Source organism: Monodelphis domestica, chromosome 5, assembly GCF_027887165.1.
Source record: "Monodelphis domestica isolate mMonDom1 chromosome 5, mMonDom1.pri, whole genome shotgun sequence".
NCBI lineage: Eukaryota > Metazoa > Chordata > Mammalia > Didelphimorphia > Didelphidae > Monodelphis > Monodelphis domestica.
Window position 1 is genome coordinate 189168476 of NC_077231.1, and position 26475 is coordinate 189194950.

General features: G+C 34.4%; 1 pseudogene; it reads right to left on the minus strand.

Moving 5' to 3' along the window:
* Positions 1–23173, minus strand: part of LOC100015700 (eukaryotic translation initiation factor 6-like) — a 35074-nt pseudogene extending 11901 nt beyond the window's left edge.
* Between the last annotated feature and the right edge of the window lie 3302 nt (positions 23174–26475).

Here is a 26475-nt window from a genome sequence, read left to right on the forward strand (position 1 = left end):
TTCTGTTGACGTGTTTTATCAAATAGTTTATATATAGGTAGGTGAAATGAATTGCCCAAAAACATCAAATGGCACTGATAGTGATAGGCTCTGAAACTAGGTATTTTCTACCTTCTAGCCCAATATTCGGTCCATCACATCTTTTATTTTAAAACCTTACTTTATGTCTTAGAATGCATACCAAGTATCTGTTTCAAGATATAAGATTCATATGGACTAGACAGGTGGGGTTAAATGACTTGCCCAAGATCATACAGCTAGAAAATCTCTAAGACCCTATTTGAACCCAGGAGCTGCTATCTACAAGCATGGCTCTCTATCCACTGAGCCCACTGGCTTCCTTTCATCATACCTTACTAATTATATTTTTCTGACAATCATTCTCAGAATCATGTATGAAAACCTAAACATTATCCTTAAAGAGCACTTTATATAGTCAATCTGTGAATCCAAAGCATTTCTTAAGGAGATTAGTAAGTGCCAGGGATATGCCAGTGTCTGTGCTATGCATAGGGAATATAAGAAAAAGCATATATATATATATATATATATATATATATACATACATACATACATACATACATATATATGTATATATACATATATAAACTTTCCATATAGATGAATGTCTAATATGTGTCCTTAATAGTTCCCTTAATAATCAATTTTCAAAGATTATTTTAAAATGCATTTCTGCTGCTTCACCTTCACAAGTCATTATCAAAATAAATCTTATGAAATCATATGGGAGTCTTGGGGACTTATATGAATTAATAGTACAACCATACTGGTTGAAAATTAGTAATCTTTAAGTGTGGGTAAATTTTTAGTAATATCCATCATGGCAAGAAAACACATTTTTTTGCATTTTAGAATAAACGCTTTTTCCTATATAAAAATTACAAACAAATGTAGAGAGAAGTATTACTTGGTATAAATAGAAGGAAAGATTTTATGGGCAAGTAATACAATCCATTTTCCATAGATATTTATAATATACTCTGTATACTAACAAGAGTTCTGCTAGATTCAAAGTCTGTAAGACACTTGCTTCAGAGGAAGTTTGCTGATTTCAAGGGTGGCAAAAAAAATACTTTCTAGTCTAGCCTTGGCAACAGGAATCTGAAATAGGAAAGACTATGTTGTTCTGTTGGTTAATATTCCATGAGAGCTGGGGTAAAAGAAGGCAAAGAGGATTCTAATTTTAACACTGGAATGGAGGCTTTTTATAATATTTGTTGTTTTCCAGTCATTTCAGTCCTAACTCTTCATTAAGCCATTTGGAAATTTCTTGCAAAGATAAATAATGGTTTGCCATTTCCTTCTCCAGCTCATTTTATAGATGAGGAAACTGAGGCAAACAGGATTACATGGCTTGCCTTAAAGTCACACAGCTAGTATGAGTCCAAATTTGAACTCAAATCTTCCTGACTCCGAGCCTGGTAATATCTCCACTGTGCCATTTAGCTGCTCGTATGCTCATATGGAGAAGAGAAAAATACAGGACCCCTTTTCCCTGTGACCACATGATCAAATTGAATCAACATCAAAACTGTAGTTGTAAAGTTTTATTTTGTAACAGGGCTTCCTGTGTTATTATAGTTTTTTCTTCTTTTCTGAGAATTTAAGGAAAAATAAATTACCATTTTCAAAAGAGCATTATTTTTTGTCTTCTCTTTGCTGACATTCATATTTTTATTTTCCTCTTCTTTTATTTTGAAAGCTATCATTTCTAGAATTACATCAATTAATAGTGGGGAGAAGGATATACCACTCCTTTTTAAAAATCTCTGTCTTTAGTGGAAAGTTTCCAATGTTTTCTACTTTAGAGACACTCTTCTGATCAATTTTAAAAATTACCCTTTCATACTTAAGCTTTTTAGATATTTTAATATCAGCAGTGAGTGGTATATTTTTAAGAAATACTTTTCTCTGTTTATTATACATCTATTGTTTTGATGTAAAGTGATTAATTCAGCTTACTGTTTTACTGATATTAAATGATTCCTAATATAAATCTCACTTGATCATAATGAATGCTTTTTGGAATACTGCTGCTGTCTTTTTAATAAGATTTTATTTTAAAGTTTATAAAAATATTCTTTAGTAATAAGTATTTTAGCAAAGTGGATCAGAGTACCTTCAAGTTATGTCTGTTTTCAAGTATTTCCTCTGATTTATACTAGTTGTATAACTTTGGTCAAGTCACTTATTTCTTCAACTCTTTAAGATTATGTTATACTAAAGTGATCTATCTGTACTGTTGAAAGTAGGTATCTAACACTTAAATCACAGTTCTCAATTTTAAAAAATGAATCTCTTCCTAAATGTGATTTATGGTTCATTTATTCTATTTTCTCCCTTAATAGTTTAGGTATCAGGACAATATTTATCTCAAAAAATGAATTTGGCATGCTGTATTCATTCTCAACTATTTTAAGATGTTGTTATAAGTATTAATTATGGTATTTCTATATTTTAATAGAGTTCTTTTTAATATAAAAAGGATAAGTGTGATAAATTGACTACACCTATAAGAAATCAGGCTTTTTACATCAGAGAATCAAAGAATGAATGTTAGATTGAAAAGAGATCTAAGATACCATCAAACCCTTAATTCTTATCATAAAGATGAGAAACCTTAAGAATCATCTCAGATAATTATTTTTTCAAATCATTCTCAATGCCCAAATAGTGGTAGAATCAGGATTAGAAACTAGATATTTCAATGAATAGCACCCTACTTTGCAAATGGTTAATAAATATTCATTGATTGACTCTATGGCAAGTGTTGCATCTTTCACGTTATGCTGTTTCTGCCAAAATAGGTTCAAAACCCCAAATTCATAAAATGATTGCACAAATAGTATCATACATCTCAGAATAAATGGCTAACTTCCTACTTCTATGCTGAGTATTATGTGTTCCACCTGTAAGGGGTAAATTTAGGGATTTTGACTAATATATTATACTAATAGTCACCAGGGATTTAATTCAATCCCAATAAAATTACTCAAGTCAGTTTGGGAATTTTATGGTGGTTTAATTAATATAGAGGGAAAGAATTAAGAAGAAGAGAGAGGGAAAGGGGTATAAGATTTCTCCGGCCTGGCTTAAGCCAAGGGGAGTTCAGAGAACTCAGGCACAAGGCCTCCTCAGAAGAAAAAAAACTAGCTCGACTTCCTAAGAGGATAGTGTTTTTGGAAAGGTAAAGAAAAAAAAAAGGAATCAGCCTAAACTCCGAGAGAGCTCAGGGACCTGACCCATGCTACTGAGCTTCTCCCAATCATCTCATCAAGGATGCTCACCACCAAACCTTGACAAGAGCTGCAGGCACACCAAGATGCCAAGACACCAAAATTCCAAAACACTGCCTTGTACAAAGAGCCAGAGTCACATCTCTACAAAAGACCCAGAAATGCCTCCACTGCCAAAGAGACCAGCAAGAGGAAGTGACACAAATATATAGACTCTTTTTTACATCACTTCCTGTGTCTCCCATGTATTAATGGTAGCTTAAGCTTGATTTAGGACAGCCCAGGGGGTCTGTCAATTGTTTCTCATTTGTCACTTGCTAGCACATGTCATTCATAGGCCATCCTCCTCAACACTTAATCCTTAAGTGGGGGTGTAGATATTCCTGTTTGTTAGGATTTTTAAAACTATTTAGGGCATAGAAAATCTAACAATCCCTGGGACTGTAGTAGAGACAAAGGGGACACCACTCCTCATTTCAGAGATAAAGAGTGAGACCTAGAATGCTTATGGTAACTTGCCCCAGGTTATGCAGGTATTGAGTGGTGGCCTTCATTCAACTCACTCTAGAACTCCAGAATTACCTCCATGGAAACCTTCCCAATTCTGACTGCTATCTGAAAGCACTTTTTAAATACAAACATATTTAAGGGTCCCAAATTAAGAAGCATATATCTTTTTTCCCCTTTGTTTCAAAACTTTTTTGGAAATTGTAGTTGTCCACACTGGTTGCCTCTCTTTTGTTTTCTTCTATTTATTCTTCAGTTCTATGATATATGACTTTTCTGTCTTCCTCTGAAATATTTCCTTCTTAAAAGTCTCTCTTTCCTTCACTAATATAAAAAGTTATTTTCTTCTTACTCTTTTTACCTCTCTGTTTGCTCCTTTAATTTCAAGTTTCATTTGAGTACATTATAAATACAGGTGGTTTTTTTTCTTCTAACTCTTTCTCTTGTTGATTAGATCATTCTCATTGAGTTCCATGCAGTTGACTCTCAAGTTCTATTTGTAGTTGTGATTTCTTGTTCTATATTTTGAAAAGCCTGAAAAATGATGATCTATTTTTTCTGAGAGTAAGTTTAAAGTCAGTATATACAAATTAGTCCTATAATAACTTGTCTTAAAGCATGTTATCTTTTAATAATACCATACTTACAATTCCTTAGCACCTCAGAGTTATTTTTAATCTTTCCTTCTTTTTGCCCTTCCCATGTAAACAACTTAATGCTGTTGATTCAAGTTTCATAACATATTTCTCATATATTCTTTCTTCTCCATTTAATATCATAGTTTATATATATGTCTATATATCTATATCTATCTATCTCTCTATATATTAATCACTATTCCCAACCCCCTGAGAATGTTCCCATGTTCCCTCATGACAAAGAAAATTAAGTCAAACAAAACTAGTTAATATAATGGCTATGTTTGAAAATAAAAGCAACATTTCATATGTATAGTTGTCTACTTCTTAAAGAAAAGGAAAGAAATGCTTCTTCACTGAGGAAAAGATTCATCATTACAAATATAAACCATCATTTTACATTGTTTTTAGTTTACTATTTTGTAATCTAAAGAAGTATTTTTTAAAGGCTCAGAATCTAATAAATGAAAAGTAGTTGAAAACATTATTTAACTATTGTGACCTGGCCATAAAAGGAAATATCTCAGAGTCAATTAAAAAGGCAAAATGGAGAATGATAAACCATACCTCTAGATGACCTTTAAAAAGCCAATTCAGTTATTCCTATAGAAAGACTTGAAGGGAATTAAACTTCTTATTGGACCTAAAGAATGTGCACTAAGATATATGGGGAATTAAAGGCAAGAGCATGATTAGAAGCAGCACAAAGGAAGGGGCTGGGACTCTCATAAAGAGTCTGCTTGGTCATACTGACAGGGTCATTTTGGGAAAAGAAGCTGTGTTTGTAAAACACTATAGTCCCCAAGGAAGCAATTATAAAATCTTTTTGTCTTCTTGAGTTCCCCTCTATGAGGTTGAAAAAGACAATTTCCCTTACATTGCTTTTAAATGTTTACTTTCTCTTTGTAAACAGTGTGAAAAACACACCTTTCTAGTCTAACCATATTGAAAGTAAGGAAGGGGAAGTATCTCCATGGATAAGGGAAGGATGGAGAGAAGAAAAAAGAGAGATAGAAAAAAATAGAAGGAAAGAGAGGGAAGGATAAAGAGAGTGAAGGAAAGGAAGAAAGAGAAAAAAAGAGGAGAAAGGATTAGGGAGAGAGAGGGGAAGACTAAAAAGAGAAAAAGGCAGAGAGACAGAAACAGAGAGACAGAGGACAGAGAAAGAGAGACACTGAATTATTTTGCCAGTTTTGAATTTAACTGGAGTTTCAGAGATCCACAAGACATCAAGAATTTCAAAAATTACACGTCCATTGATATATCTTTCCAGAGAATATGAGGAAAGTTTATAAACTACCAAGAAATCATCTCTACATTCAGTCATAGAGAAACATATACAATAGATTTGTAGGCAAATAGGAGTATCTAAGTACTTTTGCTCATCCTACCACCTCTGCACATTTTATTGATTATGCCTCCTTTATTCTATCTGTTCATACAGCTTTTTTGATGCTACTTTGAATTTCTTGTATTTATAAATATGCCTCAACTTGTGCCGCCATTATTCAATAATTTTCCCCAATTCTTTGTGGATATAACAGTTTGACTTTCTTATTTATCTTTTATGCCTTTGAGATATTTCCTCAACAGTGAGAATTTTGAGTCAAAATATATGAACAATTTAGCAACATAATTCCAAATTGGGGCAGGGGTTACAACAAGAGCAGTTCAAAGTTTGACACCTTATATTTCATGCCTGCCTTCTGATAGCTTCTCCAACTGTTGTGGGAGAGCTTGACGTTATCTGGTTTGGGAGGGTACCTTCTTAAAGAATTGCTAGGCTCCAAGGAAACTATAATAATAGAGGAATTTATTGAGCGAATGGCCAGGAGGCAAGTTAAGGAAGATTCTGCCTCCCTGAGGAGAAGTGGTCCAGGATTTTTATACCTTAAAGTAACAGAGAATGTGTGACTGTCAATGGAAGGTGGGGAGGGAGACAAACATGGAGGATTCAGTGACATTCCCATGTGAGGTGCCTTGGTGTCTGGAGGAGAAGCAAAATTATTCTTTGTTTATGGCATGTTAAGCCCTGATCATAAAGGAAAGTGATTTTCATATCTTAGAGCATCTAGTGATGTTCAAGATGCAAACAGAAGGTACATGTCAGTGCTAATGACTCATCAAATGGCATGGTGAAATACTACTAAAATAGAAGGAAATGTATCTCTCTGTGAATCAACTTTTTTTAGGCAGTTTGACCCTTTGCTTGAATCAGGGCCAGTTTTCCTTAATCCCAGCACTCCAGGAGGTCCAGGCATGGGAAATTCCTATACTCTTTTGATCTGGGATTTTTCTAGAGATTTGAGGTGTTCAGGCCACCCTGTACTTCCATACCACAACTTTGACTTTATCTTTTGTCATCTTTGCTTATTTGGTGGGTATAAGTTTTTTGTTGTTGTTTTTTCATTTGTCTTATTGTTAGTGATTTTCTTAAAGATTGTTCACTTTTCATTACTTATGGTAGAGAGACAGAGATAAGGACAAAAGATGGAGCAAATTCTAAAAGCTTTCTCAATAATGAAAGTCAACTCTCACTATTATGTCATGTTTCTGTACAAATTTGAATGGCTTTTCAAATTTCAAATTTTTCCCTATTCTAGTTCTTTAATTTTGCTCAAAGTACTTGAATTTTAAAAACATTTTTCATAATTGTATATCAATATAATTTATTTTCTCTGTAAAAGCCTATGTTTTATTTTATATACTGAAAAACATTATTGTGAGGAATCTTTAAATTTCACTAGACTACCAAAGTGATCCATAATGCAGAAGAAAGTTTAAGAATCTCTTTCTACGTGATCTATAGTTTCCTTATCCCTACAATATTCCTTATAATTATCCTTTCATTCATCTCTAGAAGAGCTCATCTATGCTTTAAAAAGATTAACTTGGCAGTTGAGTGCAAGATAAACCATAGTGGTGAGAGACTTGAGGTAAGCAGAAAAGCTACAAGACTATATCAATTATCCATCTGTGGAGTGATGAACACTTGGATTAAAGTGGTGGCAGTGACAGAAGGGAGAGAAAATGTTTTACAAATTTTGAAGTTCATGTAAGTTACCTATAATTTAGTACCTTGTGTATTTTAGATAACCTGAATATTTATTGAATTGAATTGAACAAATGATGCATATAATAGATATAGCATCAGATTTTGCTAAATATTGTTTTGATATTTATTACATAAATGGAATAAAAGGAGAGGGAGAAGTCATTAGCAATGATTTATTTTCCTTACATAACCAAGTTCTCTTGTGAAAGGAAAAGATTTTTGAAAGTGTACAATTGTAGGTTTTTTTTTCTTTTGATTGTCAGGAGGGTGACTATGAAAATCAAGAATATCTTTGTGAAACTAACCTGGTCCAGTCTTTTAGAAAGATTAAATGAAAATGACTTAATGATCAACAGTCAAAGTAAAAACAGGAAAAGCACTGAGGAGAATCAGCAGATAAGGTTCCCAGGTAACAAGGGCTTAGTGTAGTGCTAGTAGTAGAAACCTATTGTTTTGTTGAGGACCTACTCAAATCTAGCCTAGAGTTCTGTAGAAATTCTCTCACCTTTCTACTTAATCAACTAATTAATTGCTTTTTTTTTGAGGACTTCTAATATATTTATAGGGAATTTAAATAATGAACTGTGTTTTGTTTTACTTCATGTTTTGCCAGTAACTAATTATTTCAACTATTTGGAAGATTTTCAGTGAGAACACTTCCTCTCTTGATATAGACTAGCAATTATTCCTTAATTATAAACTAATGAAATTTGACCTACCCTGTGACTTACCTTGAGTCATTCATACACTACATGTCAGAAATAAGATTTGAACCCAAGTCTTCTAGACTTGAACCCGATTTGTAGCCACTAAACCATAGTGCCTCTTACCAATTGTATAAAATTGTCCATGTTGACACTTGAAAGTAAATGTTATGATTCTGCCATTACAACAGTAATTCTTAAACTTAATTGTGTCATGGACCTCTTTGGTACTTTCTTGAAGTCTGTTAGTACCTTCTCAAAATAATGCCTTTAAATGTAGAAATGTTTTACAAATTTTATTTTGTTTTTTATATTTATATTTATATTTATATTTATATTGTTTTACAAATTACAAATACATAAAATTATAAGAGAAGACAATTGTATTAGATACAGTAATGCATAACCTTATTATATATGTACAGAGAGATAGAAAGGTAGATAGATTAGAAGTGAGTTAGATTGATAAATTGTTTCCAGATCTTAAGTTAAGAATCCTTTTTCTTAAAGCAACAAACAGATAAAAAGAGAAGAATAAAAGGCATTGTGGTATTTCATCCTTTCCAATGGAATTCAACCACCTATCTTTGCAAGCTATAGATTATATTTTTTTCTGAAAATTTTTCATTGAAAAGCATTATTACTAGCTACATTTCTGCTCCTTTCCCTCAAGCATTCAAATGTATTCATAATTTGTTGCATGTGAAGCATGAAAATTCAGTTCACAGAGGACTATGTTGATTCATTGACTATCAGCTTCTAGAAAACACAACCATAGAAATCCTTTATCTTGATCATTTAATAGGGCACTGAAAATGAGGAGGAAGTGCCATGTCCCTGAAACATTCCTCCTTCTAGGTTTCATAGCCTCTCTATTATTATCTTTTATAACAGCTGTTGCTTCTACTCCCAGGATCAATATCCCTAAATCATACACTATTCCTGGGATTCTATTGGTAAAAGTGTCTTTACCCATTCCTTTCAAAATTATTTATTCCCAGAGATACCCTTAAGGAAGGGGGGGGAGGGTTAAAAAGTAAATCAATTCAAGCTGTCCATAAACCTCATCATCTACAAAATTGCTACCACCATGAAATTGGGTTTAAATTAGTTTCTAGAATTGTCGATATTAAAATAAGTCACCAGAGAAATGACAGAATTTTAGGATGCTAGAGAAGGCTAGGCTAATCCCTCCCATTGTCTGATAATAGACTGATCCTATGAATGTTAAAGGACCCTATATTTTTGGAGCACCTGCTAAATGTTGAAGCTGTGTCCTCTCTCAATCAGATTAATTCTCTAGACACAAAATCTGAGGCATTTAACCATTCCAGTCTTCTATCTCATAGACTGGGACTCTGTCTAGCTAATTTATCCCAGTAATTCCAAAATGAGAAAGTAAACAAACAAAAAAAAAAGAGTTATTACAATGTCAAAGAGACCTAAGAAAGGAAAGATAATTCAAAATTACAATAGAAAAAAATAAATAAAATCACAGAAAATCAATCAGGAACTATAGAGGAAATGATTAAAGAGTGGTAGATTTTACAAGATTAAAATTATGTTGTTAATAAAATGAGAGCAACAGAGGGCAGAATTTGAAAAGAAATGAGAGATATGAAGTAGAACCTTAGAAAGCAATTTAAAGGTTTTATGAATTAAACAGAAATTAGTGTATCTATGAAGCTGTAAAGTATTAAAACAGTTAAAAAATTGAAAAATAGAAGAAAATATAATCTCATATTAAAAAAATGACCTGAAATACATATTCAGGAGAGATAATTAAAGGATTATTGGATTATCTGAAAGCTATGACCAAAAATATGTGCCTAGATATCATATTTGAAGAAATCATGAAAGAAAAATGTTCAAATATTTTAGCATAGCAGAGGAAAATGAAAAAAAAAAGGAAGACTGCTATAAAGAAACAACAAAATCAGAAGTTGGAACATTATAGCAAAAACTTTGTAAGTCTTAAGAATTCTGATCAATGCTTCAGAGACTAGTCAGGATTCCATGAGACAGGTCATGAAGTATACTATCCATTTCTGGCTGTATGGTTTTAATTGTATGCTTGTCCTAAAATCCAGAGTTTGAAAAACTTTTGGAGGAATTTTAGGAGCTAGTGCCTGGGAAGGTGAATTTTTTTGAAGAGGGTGCCATGGAGATGCCTGCAGAAACCACATGCTGTATCAAGTTCAATGAATTGAACTGAAGGGGGTTGAAAACATTTATTTTGAATGTAAATTCTTATGCCAAAAGGGAATGCCCCCTAAATAGCTTTTTGTCAATGCGCCTACCAATTCCTTTTTTTGTTTTCTTTCTTTTTTATTTCCCTCTTGTTCCCAAGTTGCTGTAATTTCCCCTTAAAAGGGGCAATGTTTATACACCTCTAGTGGGACAATCCTTATAAGGTGGTTATTTGAAATGATTCACTGGGGAGACTAGGTATGTTAATATCCCAAGAACCTCAATTGAGGAGATTTCAACATGCTCATCTGCCAATAGAATCACAGAAGGGATTGTGAGAAGGAAATTTGTACTTGTATTTGATCAATCAGAGATTTAGACTTCCTTTCCATTTGTTTTGAATTTGGGTAAATCAGCAACCAGGGAATTGATCCTATAGGCACTGCCCCCCCTCCCCGCCCCCAGGTGGTGCCAGGCTAGTTGAAGAATTGTGATTGGTTCCTGGGGAGTGATGTAAGAGAGCTAGAGGGAATAGTAAGGATTTATAATATGAGACCCAGGAGGAAAGGGGGGAGGGAAGGGGGGGGAAGATGTTATTTCTGTGGCTGAGATTTAGAGACAGACACTAAATTGTTAGGCTCCAGATTATTAGGCTAGGAAATGCTTCATCTCCTTTCTATATTTCTCTTTTATTTTCTTTTTCTTATTAATAAATCAAGCTATTAACAGTTTTGTGACTTAAGGGTTAATTACAATTTTTGGCAACCACCCATTTTAACCATTACATGGCCAAAAAAGTGATGAATTCAACTTAAAGAAAAAATGTAAGTAAAAATATAAATATCTATGTAAACATACATACATATGCATATACATGCATATATGTACACAGGGGGTGCCAAAAATCTTAGGGCAATTTTAACTTAAAGATTAAAACTTCAATAAGATTTTTGGGACCTCCTATATATAACTAATTACTAATTTAGGAATTAGCTTTGGCTCATTCTTCATCTTTTCCATAAAGATTTTATTTTTTTAAATAACAGGAAGGAAAAAAAATGATTTAATTAATTAAAATAATTTAAGCAAAACACAACTATCCAACTATTTACATTTAGTTTCCAAATCTGAAAATGAAAATTATGTTTCTGTCAATCAGATGGGTTGGTATTGTAGGTACTGTTCACTCTATTCTTCAGATAAGAAAGCTCAATCTCAGAGATTGAAATGGTATGCATATTTAAATAGAATTATGAGGAACAAGTTTAAAGCAATGTCTTTCTGACTCCAAGTCCAATGCTGCATTCATTATATTGTGTTGCTTTTCATTTACTGAATTGAATTTGAGGGACATAAATAACTTAAGTACATGTCTTTAAGAATAATTAGAAAATGTTTTTAATTGAATTTGGGTTATTATTATTATAGCTGATCAGATGTCTCAGATTGTGCAGTATAAAAAAAAAAAGAGTGGTGGTGGGATGGGAGATCTGTCTCGGCAAATATCTGGTTTTATTACAGGGCCAGTGGTCTAAAGGTTTCTTTGCTATTCAAAAATTTAAGACCTTGAATGGCTAAATATACACACTTTTATAGTTTTATATCTGTCGTTTCTTTCTGAGAAACCCCCAATACCCAAAAGACCATGTCAGATCTTTGCAGTTTCCAAGACTGTTTCCTTTCTGGTCTCTGAGACCATCTCTGGTCTTTTTGGTTTCAATGACCTTTGGACGGCCTTCTCATCACTATAACTTCTTACTTCAATTGGTTTGCTATAAGTATATTATAAAATGGATTCAAATTTAGGATTAACATAGTAATTTATTTATGATTAATATGATAACACAAATATAAAGTTGATATAACAATACACACAATTGAAATTATAACTCAAGTATAATCCTGGTACTAATTTGGTTATATACACAGACTCTTATCTGGGACTAAACTCTTACTAAAAATAAAAGCTATATCTTATATTTCTAAAAATCACTCTCCTAGCATTGATGAAGCAATTAATTATTGATTTTCTGATGATAGTAGGCCACTTATAAAACATGAATAGAATTTTCCAAGACTTTTTTTTAGGTTTATGTAAATCACCCTCATATTTCTAAGCATATTGCTTTCTATCTTTGCCTTGCTTTCATCTGCTTCATAGCAGTTTTACAGATCACTTAATGTTCTAATTCCCTAGCCACATGTAACTTATGCTCATCATAACAAATAAGCTGTCTAGCCTTTCTTGCATTCATACTGTTTATGTTTTTCAAAATCTTTTAAAATGCATTTTTTTTCTCTTTAAATCCCTGTAAAAAGTCTACAAAAGATAAGGAGCAGGTGTTATTATGCCCTCTATACAAATTATGAAACTCAGTTTCAGAGGGGTTAAACAGCTTCATTTTTTGGTCTTATTATAAGTGTTTTTTTTTTAATTTTAGCATCACTAATACTTCTTACCTATTGCTATCCCTACCAAGAGAACCTTTTTGTTTTTAACAAAATTAGTGCTGTCCAAGTAAAGCAAATCAAGACGTTGTCCACATCTGAAAATGTATGCCCCATTCGATGTTTCTAGTCTAACAGCTCTGACAAGTAGTGAGAGAGGGAAGGGAACATTTCATTATCAGACTTCTGCAATGGTGATTAGTCATTGCATTGATCAGGATAGATGCTGAAATCTTTCAATGTTGTGAAATAAATTTCACAAGGCCAAGGCCAGAAAGTGGCAGAAAACCTTTCTTGATTTCTGGTCTAATTATCTTTCCCAACTGTATTAAAAGAACCAAATATTCCACAGCTGTATTCTACTTCAAACACCATGATTGAGAAGATATTTTCGGTATTAGAAGTTCCTTGTCCTAATAGAATTATTGTTTGTCTTTTTCATGTTCACAAGCTTGTCACTCCTTTCAGAATCTTTTACTTGCAATCATGCTCAATTGTTGTTCCCCAAAGGTATATACAGTGTGACAGTTGCCTAGACCTAGTCTTGTATTCAGAAAGAGATCTCACTCACTCAACATCCTCCTGAAAAACTATGCTCATCTTTCAATGAAGTTCTCAGGCACAGAGGACACCCAGATGTAGAGAAGACAAAAAAAAAAAACAAGCAAACAAGAGCATGGAATGATGAGTATCAGCAGAGGATGGTTAGTTGGAGTTTGGTATCAGTTGAGATGGACTGGAAATATGAGAGCTGAAAGGGAAGAAAAGCAAAACAAATAGAAGAATAATAAGTAGTCTCCTTTGATTAAAGATAATTTCATTGAAAGCTATGTCATTTTAGTGAAAGTATAGACCAGAAAACTTATAGTCTCTTCTATTACAAAACAGATGTGAATAATTTATAAAGCATATGTAAACTATAGCATGCTATATTAATGAAAATATGAAATTGAATTTATTGCTTTTGGTTAGGATAAAAATTCTCTGGAGACTATAGATAAATTTAGGATTATTAGTAAAATAGAGAGAGAGAAAAGAAAAGAAAGTTAAAAGAGAAAGAAAAGAAGGAGGGGGAGAGAGAGAGAGAGAGAGAGAGAGAGAGAGAGAGAGAGAGAGAGAGAGAGAGAGAGAGAGAGAGAGAGAGACGGAGAGAGAGAGAGAGAGAGAGAGAGAGAGAGAGAGAGAGAGAGAGAGAGAGAGAGAGAGAGAGAGAGAGAGAGAGAGAGAGAGAACATGATCACCTGACTGTTTCTAACTAAAAACTGATTCCATGATTCCCTGGCTCAAGCTTCAAGGAACTGCTGTATCCCCTTAAGTGGCTGGTCAGCCTCTCTATAAGCCAGTGTGTGCCAAGCATTAAGTACTCCAGACAAGGGAGAGAGAGCAGCTCACGTCCAGCAAGAGAGAATGAACTACCTCTGTCCCTTCTTTTTCAAAGCCAATTCTTTGCCACTCTGATTGGACAGGCTTAATCTCAATCTGGGTCTCAGTCTTGACTTCCAGACACACCACTGGTCGCATGGGGACTTCCTTCAGCCTCTTCCAGGAAGCCAGGGAGCCACAAGACCTCTGGCATGCTGCTGTAATGTGCATGTGTGGTCATTCAAAGGGTGTGGGTGATATCAACAAGCATGGATTATCAAGTGGAATAAGGGTGTACAATTTATATTAAATTCACACACTTTTATATCATTTATTGTAAAATCAAGTCAGCTAATATAAACGTTTCAGATCATATCTATAACTAAGATGTTAAGAAGGGTAGTCCCAGTTGTTAATTAACTGTGTATGAGCAGTCATAGATAAGGAGAAGACTTTGCTTAAGAGCTCCTTTTATCAATCTTGGAATGTTAAGTACACACAGCTTGACTAAATCCTGATGTTGGATAAAGATAACAGAAGTGGTCAGTCAGTGGAAAAAGTAAGATGGTGCTTGCTTTTCTAAGAATTTGTCACTAGTAGGATCATCCGATTTTATGACTCAGGTAGACAACTGTTTCTTTGTGTCTCTTCTTAAGAGTTACTGTATGAGGATATTAACTATAAGATCAATAAAATTCTTGTAATTTATATTAGAATTGATCAACTGTTAACATACTTTGAGTATGTGTGTTTTTTAATCAATTATTTGTATCAACTGTCAAAAGCCTATTAAAAAAACAAACTAGTAACATCCATAAGATATCTTTCATCACCGACTGGGTATAATGCAACCACTGACTGTATTTGCCCACAAATAAAGTCAATAAAGTCAGTTCAAGCTCAGAATGATAGTGCAGAGATTTCTTTCTTTCTTACATTGATGCTAGTTATTACTATTATTATTAACTTACATTATGATGTAAGAAATGTAATTAGAAAGCTAATGATCTAGTGTAAGAAAGCAATACTAACTAATTTTTATATATAATATATATTGCATGGAGCAGTTCAAGTGCCTTAGTTTAGCCCAATGTCATTCTGGTGCCTGGATTTTTTAAAGGAAAAAACACAATATAGTGGTAATTTCATACATGAGCACCTTAAGTCATGAACAATTTGAGATACGAGCAGTCATGATCAGGATTTTTTGAATTAAGTCACGAAAGGATATTTTAATCATGAGCTTCCACCAGTGGGAGAAGCCAGAGGTAGATGAGGTAATCAGTACAAGTGAGATTAAGAAAATGTTGAGGATTTGGGGGAAAATTTAAACAGATTATTGAAAAGACACCCCCAGAAAAAGTTGAAACAGGTTGTGTGTTGGAGTCATGCCATGACAATTGTTTCACACATTATGGGAACATTCTGAAATGGAGGAAAAAACCAACTTCCATGGAAAGTTTTTGTTGAAACAGCCTCTAAGTGAAATTGAGGAAAGTGTGGTAAAAACAGCCAAAATCCATTGAAGAAAATGATGATAATTAAGTAAAATTTAAAAATAGCAATTAAGTTTAGCAACAAAGTAACTTATCATAAGTAATGTATAAGGTCAATTTTGCATTTAAATGTAGCCTTACGTGTGTAGAAAGTAAGTTATGTTAAGTTATAGGACATGAAATGAAAACATTGTCTGCCAGCATCTTTGCCTGACTTTGAAGGTAAATAACATTTTATATGCAAATTTATTTCTTTACATTCTCTCTTATTATCTATAAATATATTTATTTGTTTTATTTGTTATTTACAAAGTACATTTTTCATACTTAAAAGCATATAAAACAAATATTCATGTGTTTTTGGGGGGGCAGAACAGATTAATTGCATTTCCATTAATTTAAATGGGGAAATTCAATTTGACATACCAGCAAATTGAGACATAAGCAAATTGAGTTACGACCTTGGCCATGGAACGAAATAAACTCGTGTGTCAAGGTACTACTGTAATTATATAAAAGGCACTCAGGACACTTATATACTGTTGCTAGAGCTGCAAACCAAGAGTAACTGTTCTGGAGAGCTATCTGCAATCATGTGCAAGGACTATCAACCTGGATATACCCTTTGATCCAATGATACCAATAATAGGACTGTATTCCAAAGAGAATAAAGATGGGGAGAAATAACCAAAGTGTACAAAAATATTTAGAGCAGCTCTTTTTATGGTGTCAAAGAACTAGAGACAGAAAGGATGTCCACCAATTAAGGAATGCCTAAAGGAAATGTGGTATAGGCTTGTAATGGAATATCTTTGTATTGTCATAAGAAATGACAAACAAGATGATTACCAAAAACAAAATCCAAAAACTTGGAAAGACTTGTATGAAGTGATGCAACATGAAGTGAGCAGAACCAAGACAATGGTGTACATAGTAACAACAATAATGTATTTTAATCAACTGTAAGTGACTTAACTATTTTCCATAAGGCAAGGATCCAGGACTACTCCAGGAGACTCATTAAAAAAAAAGATATCCACTGTCATAGAAGGAACAGATGGAATCTAAATGCAAATTGAAACATATCTTTCTTTACTTTATTTCCTTCAAGAATTTTTGTCTAGTATAGGCAATATGTGCCTTATTTGAAAGTATGAAAAATATGGAAGTATGTTATATAATATATGGACAGTCTATACTATATCATGTTACCTACTATCTCAGAGAGGGAAAAAGGGAAGGAAGAGAGACAACATGGATTGCAAAATATCAGAAAATCAATATTAATTAATTATATTGCCATGTAATTGGAAAAGAAAAGTATTTTTCAAAGTTAAAATAAAATTCTGAGAATTGGGTTAACATTATATATAAAACAGCTTAACAATATAATATCTAGTGTCCTGGACCTGAAGCCAAGTAAAATTGAGATCAAATCCAGTCTCAGGCATTTACTGGCTATGTCACCATGAACGAGTAACTTAATGTCTCAGTGCCTCTTTCCTCAACTGTTAAATGAAGATAATAATAACATTTACTTCATAGACTTCATGTGAAAATTAAATGAGATAATAATTGTAAGGCACTTGGCAAAGTGACTATAACATATTAAGTACTTAAAAACAAGTTGTCCTTTTCCTTTCCCATATTGTGTTTACCATGTACAAGATACTGTAGGTAGGAATACAAAGATGAAAATATCAAAGTTTGTACCCTTAAGTTATTTGTAGCCTAAACATAGTTTTAAAAAACACTAGATCATTTGATCTTCATAATAACTTTCTATGTACCTTCTAAATATTAAGATAAATCTTTAACACAGATATTGTCAACCTCATTTTTACAAATGAAGAAACAGCCTGAAAGAGCTAAAATAACTTGCTTACGATGGTATGAAATACCAAAAGCAGGATTGGAATTTAGGTCTCCTTGACTGTGTTTTTAGTTCTTTGTCATGCTAACATGTGAGCATCAAGGAGGAAAGATGTGCTAATTACGAAGAAACAATTCAGAAAAAAATGCTTTAATAAAATTTGAGATGGTGATGACAATTATATTCAACATTCAAAAGCAGAGATATGTAAACAATATTTGTATTCCTGTAGCATATTTACTTTATCCACTATCACTCTGTTGATTATATTCATCTCTATGAAACTCTATTCCCTCTAAGTTTTCATAAATCTACTTTATCCTTTTTCTCTTCCTACCTATCTGACCACACTTCAAATTTCTTCTAATATATTTTACTTTCCAAATAACATGTAATAATAATTTTAACATGTCTTCAAAAATTATAAGTTCCAAATTGTCTCCTTCCCTCCATTCCCACTCTTCTCCAAGAGATGGTAAGTAATTTGATCTGAGTTATATATACATTATTATATAAAGCATACTTTCATATTAGTTGTTATTGTAAGAGAATACTGATATAAAACCAAAAATGTAATATTAAACCACAAATATACTCATGTGTAAATTGACATGCTTAGCTCCATAGTCAACTCCAACAATTTTCTCTGGAAGAGGAGAGCATTTTGTCATGAGTTCTTCAGAATTATCCTAGATCATTGTATTGCTGAGAGTAACTATCTTTCACCGTTTATCATCATATAGTATTGCTGTTCTCCTGGTTCTGCTTATTTTACTCTATTTTGCTATATTTACTATATATTACTTCATAGAGATTGTTTCTAACTCTTTCTGAAATCATCTTGTCCATTGGTTCTTATAGCATAATAGTATCCTATCACCAACATGTACCATAATTTGTTCAGTCATTCCCCAATTGATGGATAGCATCTCAATTTCCAAATCTTTGTCAACACAAAGAGAACTGCTAAAATATTTCTGTTACAAGTAATCTTTTCCTCTTTTTTTTTACTATCTCTCTGGTGTACAGACCCAATAGTGGTAGTATAATATCAAAGGGTACACAGTTTTATAGCCCTTTAGGCATAGTTCCAAATTGTCCTCCAGAATATTAGATCAGTTCACAATTCGACCAGCAATGCATTAGTGTCCCAATTTTGCCACATTCTCTCCAACATTTATCACTTTTCTTTACTCTCATATTGACCAATATGATAGTTGTGAGGTGGTATCCAAGAGTTGTTTTAATTTGCATTTTTCTAATCAGGAGTGATTTAGAACATTTTTTTCATATGATTATTAATAGCTTTGATTTCATCTGAAAATTGCATTTTTTATCCTTTAAGTGTTAGTCAAATGGAGAATGATTTATACCCTTATGAATTTTGACTTAGTTCTCTTTATATTTGAGAAATTGTACCTTTATCAGAGAAATGTTATAATTTTTTTCTCCAGTTTGTTACTTCCCTTCTAATTTTAATTATATTCTTTGCATTTGTTCAAATTGTTTTTAATTTAATATAATTAAAATTATTCATTATATCATATCTCATCATACTTTATATCTTGTAAAGTCAAAAATTCTTCCTTTTTTCTATAAATTTGCCAAGTAAACTATACTATATTCTCCTAACTTACTTATAGTATCAACCTTTATGTTTGAAACATATACCCATTTTGAACTTATCTTGATATAAAGTGTGAGATGTGAGGATATATAAAGAACAAGTCAGACCCACGGAGGAAAGCAGCCATGCTTGCCTGAGATTACTGGCAGAGTCCCAATCTCTCACACAAAGGCACTGCTGCTCTTGGCCAAAGGTCATCATTAAATCCCGAATCCCCTTTCACTCTGAAGAGCAAAAAAGTCTTTGGAATATCAAGACTGAAAGTGTTAAACCTGCCTAAGTACATAGACTAGATTAGTTTTCACTCTCTCAACTTGCTTATGTCTGTAATAGGAACTATGGTAACATTCTCATGTGAAGTCATTTTTGTAAATATTGTCTTGTGGGAAAGTAACACCCCTCTAAGGATGTTATAATGCTTAGTATTCTACTCTCTATACAAGTCTTTCTCTTTGTCATAATAAATGGAGTTCATAGACCTCCCTGTCTGGCCCTTACTTTTTATCTCTTTATCTATCTGTAGATATGCGAATCTACCTATCTCCCTCTCTATTTCCTTCCTCAAAGATGGAACCCCAGCACTCCTCTCATCATGCCCCCAATGGTGATATAGTGATCTATGCCTGATTTCTGACATATTTTTTCCAGTTTTCCTGGACTTTTTATCAATAATATGTTCTTCAATAATGAGTTCTTATCCCAAAAGTGGGGTCTTCAGATTTATCAAACACTAGGTAGGAAAGGTATTTTACAACTTCATATTGTATATTCAGTCTATTCTTCTGATCCAAAATTCTCATTCTTATCTAGTACCAGAATGTTTTGATGATTATTGCTCTATAGTATAGTTTTAGATTTACAACTAGGCCACCTTCCTTGACATGTTTTTTTTTCTTAATTCCTATGGTATTTTTTACCTTTTGTTCTTCAAGATATATTTTATTATTTTTTCTAGTTTTTAAAATATTTTTGGTACTTTGGTATGAAAAAAAGTCAATTAATTTAGGTAGAATCCTCATTTTTATTATTTTTAAATTGTTTAGATCTGACTTTGTGTGAAAAGTGTTTTGTAATTGGGTTCATATAATTCCTGTGCTTTTCTTGGCAAGTAGATTCCAAGTATTTTATATTGTTTAGAGTTATTTTAAAAGAAATTTCACTTTCTACATCTTGTTGCTGAGCTTTGTTGGTAATATATAGAAATACTGATGATTTATGTGGGTTTATTTTCTATCATGCAACTTTGCTACAGCTATTAATTATTTTAACTAGTTTATTCAGTTGATTCTCTGAGATTCTCTAAGTATACCATCAACTTATCTGCAAAGAGTGATAGTTTAATTTCTTCATTGCCTATTTTAATTCCTTCAATTTCTTTTTCTTCTATTTCTAAAGCTAGCATTTCTAATATAACATTAAATAATAGTGATGATATTGGGAATCCTTGCTTCACCCCTGCTCTTATTGTGAAAGTCTCTAACTTATCTCCATTGCAGATGATACTTCTTCATGGTTTTACATAGATATTATTCATCATTTTAAGGAAAGGTCCATTTATTCCTATCTTTTCTAATGTTTTTAAGAAGAATGGGTGTCAAAAATTTTTGTTATCTATTGAGATACAAGCTTTTTAAGAATTAGATGATCTAGTGTGATCATATTTAACCTCTTAAAGTTTCTCTTTTTCCCTCTTTTACACTTCTTTTGAGTTTCATATTTGGGCATCAATCTTTCTGTTTAGGTCTGGTCTTTTCATCAGGAAGACTTGGAAATCTTAAGCCTTCTAATCCTTTAATGTAGAAACTGCTAAGTCCTGTGTAATTCTGACTATTGCTCCATGGTACTTGAATTGTTTCTTTCTGGAAGTTGTGTTATTATCTCCTTGCTCTAAGAGCTCTTAAATTTAATTATATTACTGGGAGTTGTCATGTGGGGATTTATTTCAGGAGGTGATCTGTAGATTCTCGTAATTTCTATTTTACTCTCTTATTCTAGAATAACAGGGTGATTTTCTTTGAGAATTTCTGATAGTATGATGTCTACAATTTTTCATCAATGTTGTTGTTAACAGCTAAAGGTAGTCCAATAATTCTTAAACTATTTCTTCTGAATCTATTTTCTAGGTCCGTTATTTTTTCAATGAGATATTTCATGATTTCTTCTATTTTTTCATTCTTTTCATTTTGTTTTGGTTCTTGATATCTCATGAAGTCATTACCTTCTACCCATCCTCTTATAATTTTTTTTTTCTTACAGAACAAGGGGACCAAGTGCCTTTTAATGATGGAATAGGGCAAAGGGATAGTGGAGATCAAAGAGCCAAGGTCAATTCATTGAAGGGTTTCTTTTTTTTTTAAACAGTAAAAATGAAATTATAGGAATTCTATCCTGGAAGCTTTTTTTTATATTCCCACTGGTCATGGTCCAAACCCCAAAGTACAGATGTAAAGACTCTCTTTGCAGAGCTGTCTGGATCCAAGTCATACTGGATCTGTAGCAGGTACCAAGGTCATTTTTCAAGAGGCCAAACAGCAGGAAAGATAGTTAATCACTCAAGTTAAACTGTCAGTGAGGGAGTTTCCCATGTTGGTGACAACAGTGGGTAGGGCTTTGTAGCAGTCCACCTCTAGCTATGGGCAAGGAAAACAGTTAGTATGTACAGAGTGGCTTAGAAGAGAGCATGCTCAGTCTTGCGCATGGCTGGGAAAGCCTCTGACCCTTGACCCCAGCTTCCCCCAGGTTAGGTGGGAAAACAGGTTTCTTTGTGCTCACCTGGCTAAGAGAAACCACACCTATACCTTGTTGTTAACCAATGATAATCATCCCTATGTATTGTGTATATTTGCATATCAAAGAGATTAAATACAGGGACACAGCAAGCTCCGCCCTCTCTTTCTCTTGGATCTCAGCTCTCACTGATGCCTGTCCTTGCTGGAGCTTGGCCTCTGGACAAGCTCCATCTTTGATTCCTTTCCTGATCTACCTCTCCCACCTGGGAACTGGCCTTTGGCCAGGCACTTTCTTTTCTCTATCATGTCTCTGACCTGTGTGGTATTAAATTTGGATCTTTGGACGAGTATAAGCCTTCTGAGTAGTCCACTGATCGGAGTTATTGCTGTGGCTCCTTGATAATTAATAAGGCCTGGATTTCTGACTCATTCCTACCACTTCATATGTCTAACTTGGCTCCGCCATCCCCCTTGCGGCATCCAGGACTTCTATCCTTCCTCTATCTTCCTACCTTGAGGCTTCTCGCTGGATCAGGAAGCCTCATTCTGATGCCCAACGTGCCCAGTGCTCACGCAGGCTTCATTAAGCCCCAAGACACTCTCTACCACTGACATTGAACACCATTCCAGCTGCCATCACCTCACTTCCCAGGTTCACAGTGCCAGCCCCCTGTGGGGCTTGGAGAAGAGAGGACAATTCATTTTGGTCTTCAATGGAAGTCTTTGGATGCAGCACCCCTTACTGATTGCCGAAAGCACAGTAGCTCCCCACCAGCCCCTGGTCAGCCACTGTCTGTCTAAAGACTTCCGACCTTGAGCACCTCATCTAGAATTTCTTTTGTCTCCCTGTCTAGGTCTGGGTGAACAAGAGCTACCTAATCATCAAAGGCGGAAACATTGCCCACTGCTAGGTGTTGCTCTTCTCCATCTGGTCCCCACTGAGTCCGGGAGACTGCTTCATGTGTGCTATAATTCCTGGTCTGTAGTATTGTTGGGCACAGGAAGGCCATGTCGATTTCCCACACCCGTGACCAATGATTCCCCAATCAGCTATGGAAGTGTGTCCCACTGGCATGGTCTCTGAGAGCTTGCTTTTAAACACACTCTAGAAGTTCTCAGAGCCATGATGACCAGTAGGCGATGGATATTGGTGAGCTTGGTGAAGCAGCCCATCTTGCAGTTATTCTCTAAGGACGCTTGGACCGCCATGGGGCCTGAGGACAGGGGTTAGGCCTTTAGGGAGCCTCCCTCCACCAGAACTGGCAGCCCTTTTGGATTTCCTCCTCTCTGTCTCCCAGGCACCCCTCCTCCACCACACTCGCCTTCCCTGGAAGCACTGGTCGAACTCCATCTCCTCCTTCCTCCTCCTCTGGGTCTACCTTCCCAAAACCCACCACCAGGTCCGACTCACCAGCTAACCGGATAAAAAGCCCCCCTTCTAATTTTAAGGAATTATTTTCTTTCCCTGAGCTTTTGAACCTTCTTTTGAATTGGGTAAATACTACTTTTTTAAAGAACGTTTTTCATCATTGGATTTTTGTAACTCTTTTTCCTTTTGGTCAAATCTGTTTTGCATTGCTTTCATTTCTCTTTGCTATTTTAACTCAGCCTCTCAATTGATTTTTGAAATCTTTTTTGAGCTCTTCCATATTCTGACACTGCTTCATATTTTTCTTTGAAGTTCTGTGTGTAGCTACTTTTCTCTTAATACCCCTTCTGAGTCTGTGCCATCTTCTTTGTACCCATTAAATTTTTCTATGGGGATTTTGTTTTGTTTTGTTTGTTTGTTTGTTTTTTTCATTTTTGCTTATTTTCCTAGCCTTCTTTTGTTTTAGCTTTTACTCTTATCTTAAAGGTGTGTTCTGTTCTCAAGTTGGAGGAGGTACTTTTTTAAACTTCATCTTTTCCTTGCTGCTACTCTTAGCTTTATTTCTTCTGGGTTTCTGCAAATTTCAATTCTTCCAAGGTGATATGGTGACCTGTGGGCTGAGCGCTTCTCCAATTGCTGATTGAATCTCCCCTTGGGATTGTCAATGGCTTACAGAATTCAAAGTATTGTGAAATACCTTGTGCTGGAGCTTAGAGACCAGGCTCAGGCTTGACCAGGGGCCCAGGACCTCACTCTGGGCTTACACAGGCCAGAAGTGCTACTGATTGCCTTGTGTCCCAATTCAGGCCCTCAGTACAGCCTTGAGCTGAGACTCTGGGCCTCACTCTAGACTTACCTCAGACTTTCAAAGCTGTGGTTCAGGTGCCTCTGGTGGGTTTGGTCCCCCACTCTGGCCCTGTCCTTTGGCTTCTTAAGTGCCCCACAATCTGCCTTGTGTTGGGGCTTGGGGCCTCAGTTTGGGCTTAGGCAGGGTCTTGCATCTTCATTCGATGTCTGCACCAGCCAGGTACACCATGGAATCCCTTTATGTAAGGCTTGAGGCCTCCCTGCAGACTTATCCTGGGGCTTGGAACAGTACAGAACAATCAAAAAAAGATCTATGAAGTCAGCTGTCAATCAACTAGCAGTTATTAATTGCCTTCTTTGTGTTGGGGATGGTGTTAAGTGATATGGGTACAAAGAAAGAGAAAGGATGATCCTCTCTTCAAGCAAAGGAAATAAGATGAAACATATATGTACAAATAAGAGATATATAGATATATGTATAAATATACATATATACATACATCATGTTGCATAGAATATAAAATTGTTCTATATCATTAGTATTATATATAATTATAATATATGATTTGTACTGTTAGAAACTTGATAGGTTATTAGGACAGGCTATTTTGGTAATATCATTTCCTGAGTAATAAATATCTTATAATCATTCATTTGGCCAGAAAAATGAAAATTAATATGCTCTCAAAATCTGAATAACCTGGAATAAAAAAGAAAAAATCAGTGAATCTTCTTGTTTCTGCATTAGGAATTGGGCTGAAACTTATCTTTGCAGATTCATTACATATTACTCTCCTCTATGTACTCAGAAAGCAGCCAAACTGGTTTACTTATTGTACTCTGTCCATGATACACAATTTCCTGTCACTGTGTCTTTGCTAAGGCTATCATCCATTCTTGGGTGAATCTCTCCTCTCTCTCTCCCTCTCCCTGCCCCCTCTCTCTTTCTCTCCCTCTCCTTTTCTTTCTCTCCCTCCTCTCCCTTCTCTCTTTTTTTCTCTCTCTCCTCCCTCCCTTTCTTTCCTACCTCTCTCTCTCTCTCTCTCTCTCTCTCTCTCTCTCTCTCTCTCTCTCTCTCTCTCTCACTTTCTCTCTCTCTCCCTCTCCCTCTTTCATTTCCATTTTTAGAATCTTTAGTATTTCAGTAGTTCAAGTATTGCTTCTCATAAGAAGTCTTTCCTAATTTCCCTAGTAGTATCTCACTCAACTCCTCAACAAACCAAAATTATTTTGTAGTTTTGAAAAGACATTTTCCTTGATTTATTTTTGTACCTATTATCTTCTCTTCAATAAATGGTAAGCTTCCAGAGGGAGCCAAATTTCTTTACCCAAAGGGTACCTTAGCCCTGCCTATACCGGAAGCCATGTCTACTCTAAACCATAGGTGGCATGCCTTTCAGAGGTTAACTTTACAATGCCATTGTATTTGGTCATATATGCCAGTTCTTCTTATTCCTTTGACCCTGGGCACCAAGAAGAATTTGACTTTTTGATACAAAGGAACTGTTACTGGCACCTTTTTCAGATTTACAAAACCTCATATTGGCATACTGTTCCTTATCTGCAGCTTATCATTTGATGTCATAAAAAATAGGGGACAGCAGCAGATAATGGAATGACCAGAAATAGCCCCTCCATACACCATTCAGTGGTCCATCTGAGAATTCAGTTATAAAGGGCTGGCAATGTGAGCATTAAAAAAATAGCTCCCTAGAGCAAAATAAAGCCTTTTTATGAAATGGATTCTCAGTAGAGTTGGACAGTTTAATCATACCGTCCTTATTTGCCCATGAGGGAAGCTTCAGGAAATACAACATGAAAACCACATCTTTACCTGCAAACATGATCTCACAATACCTGTGCTCAGTGAGAGGCAATTTTAAGTTATATCTGCCTGCAGTTTGCATCACTCCCTTAAGCTATGGGAGCTGCACTATTAGAGTAATTATAGTAAAGATATACTGAATTAAGAACACCTACAGCATCTCAGATTTTCTGGAGGAAAAAAATCACAGTTAAATGAATCTAGCTATTTCAATTACACTTATGTCATAGTTCTAAACAAAAAAAAAGGTTTTTTCTGCATCAGAGCATTAAATAAAAATATATATGAATTATTGAAAAAGAATAAAATGCAAAACAAAATTATTATTGCATTCTATGTATAGAGTTACAAGTAGTCATACAGGTCAGTGAATACCACTTCATTTTAGACATGAGGAGAAAGAGGCCTAGAGAGTGAAAGTACTTACCTGTGGTTAACGTAATATTACTTGGGACTGCTGCAAGGATTTCTGACTCCCAATTCCACTGTTTTTTGTATTATATAATCCTGCTTCTACTAGCATTATTTAAAACCTAGTAAACACTTTCAAATTTAGCCAACACAAAGCTGAGAAAACATATCTTTTTT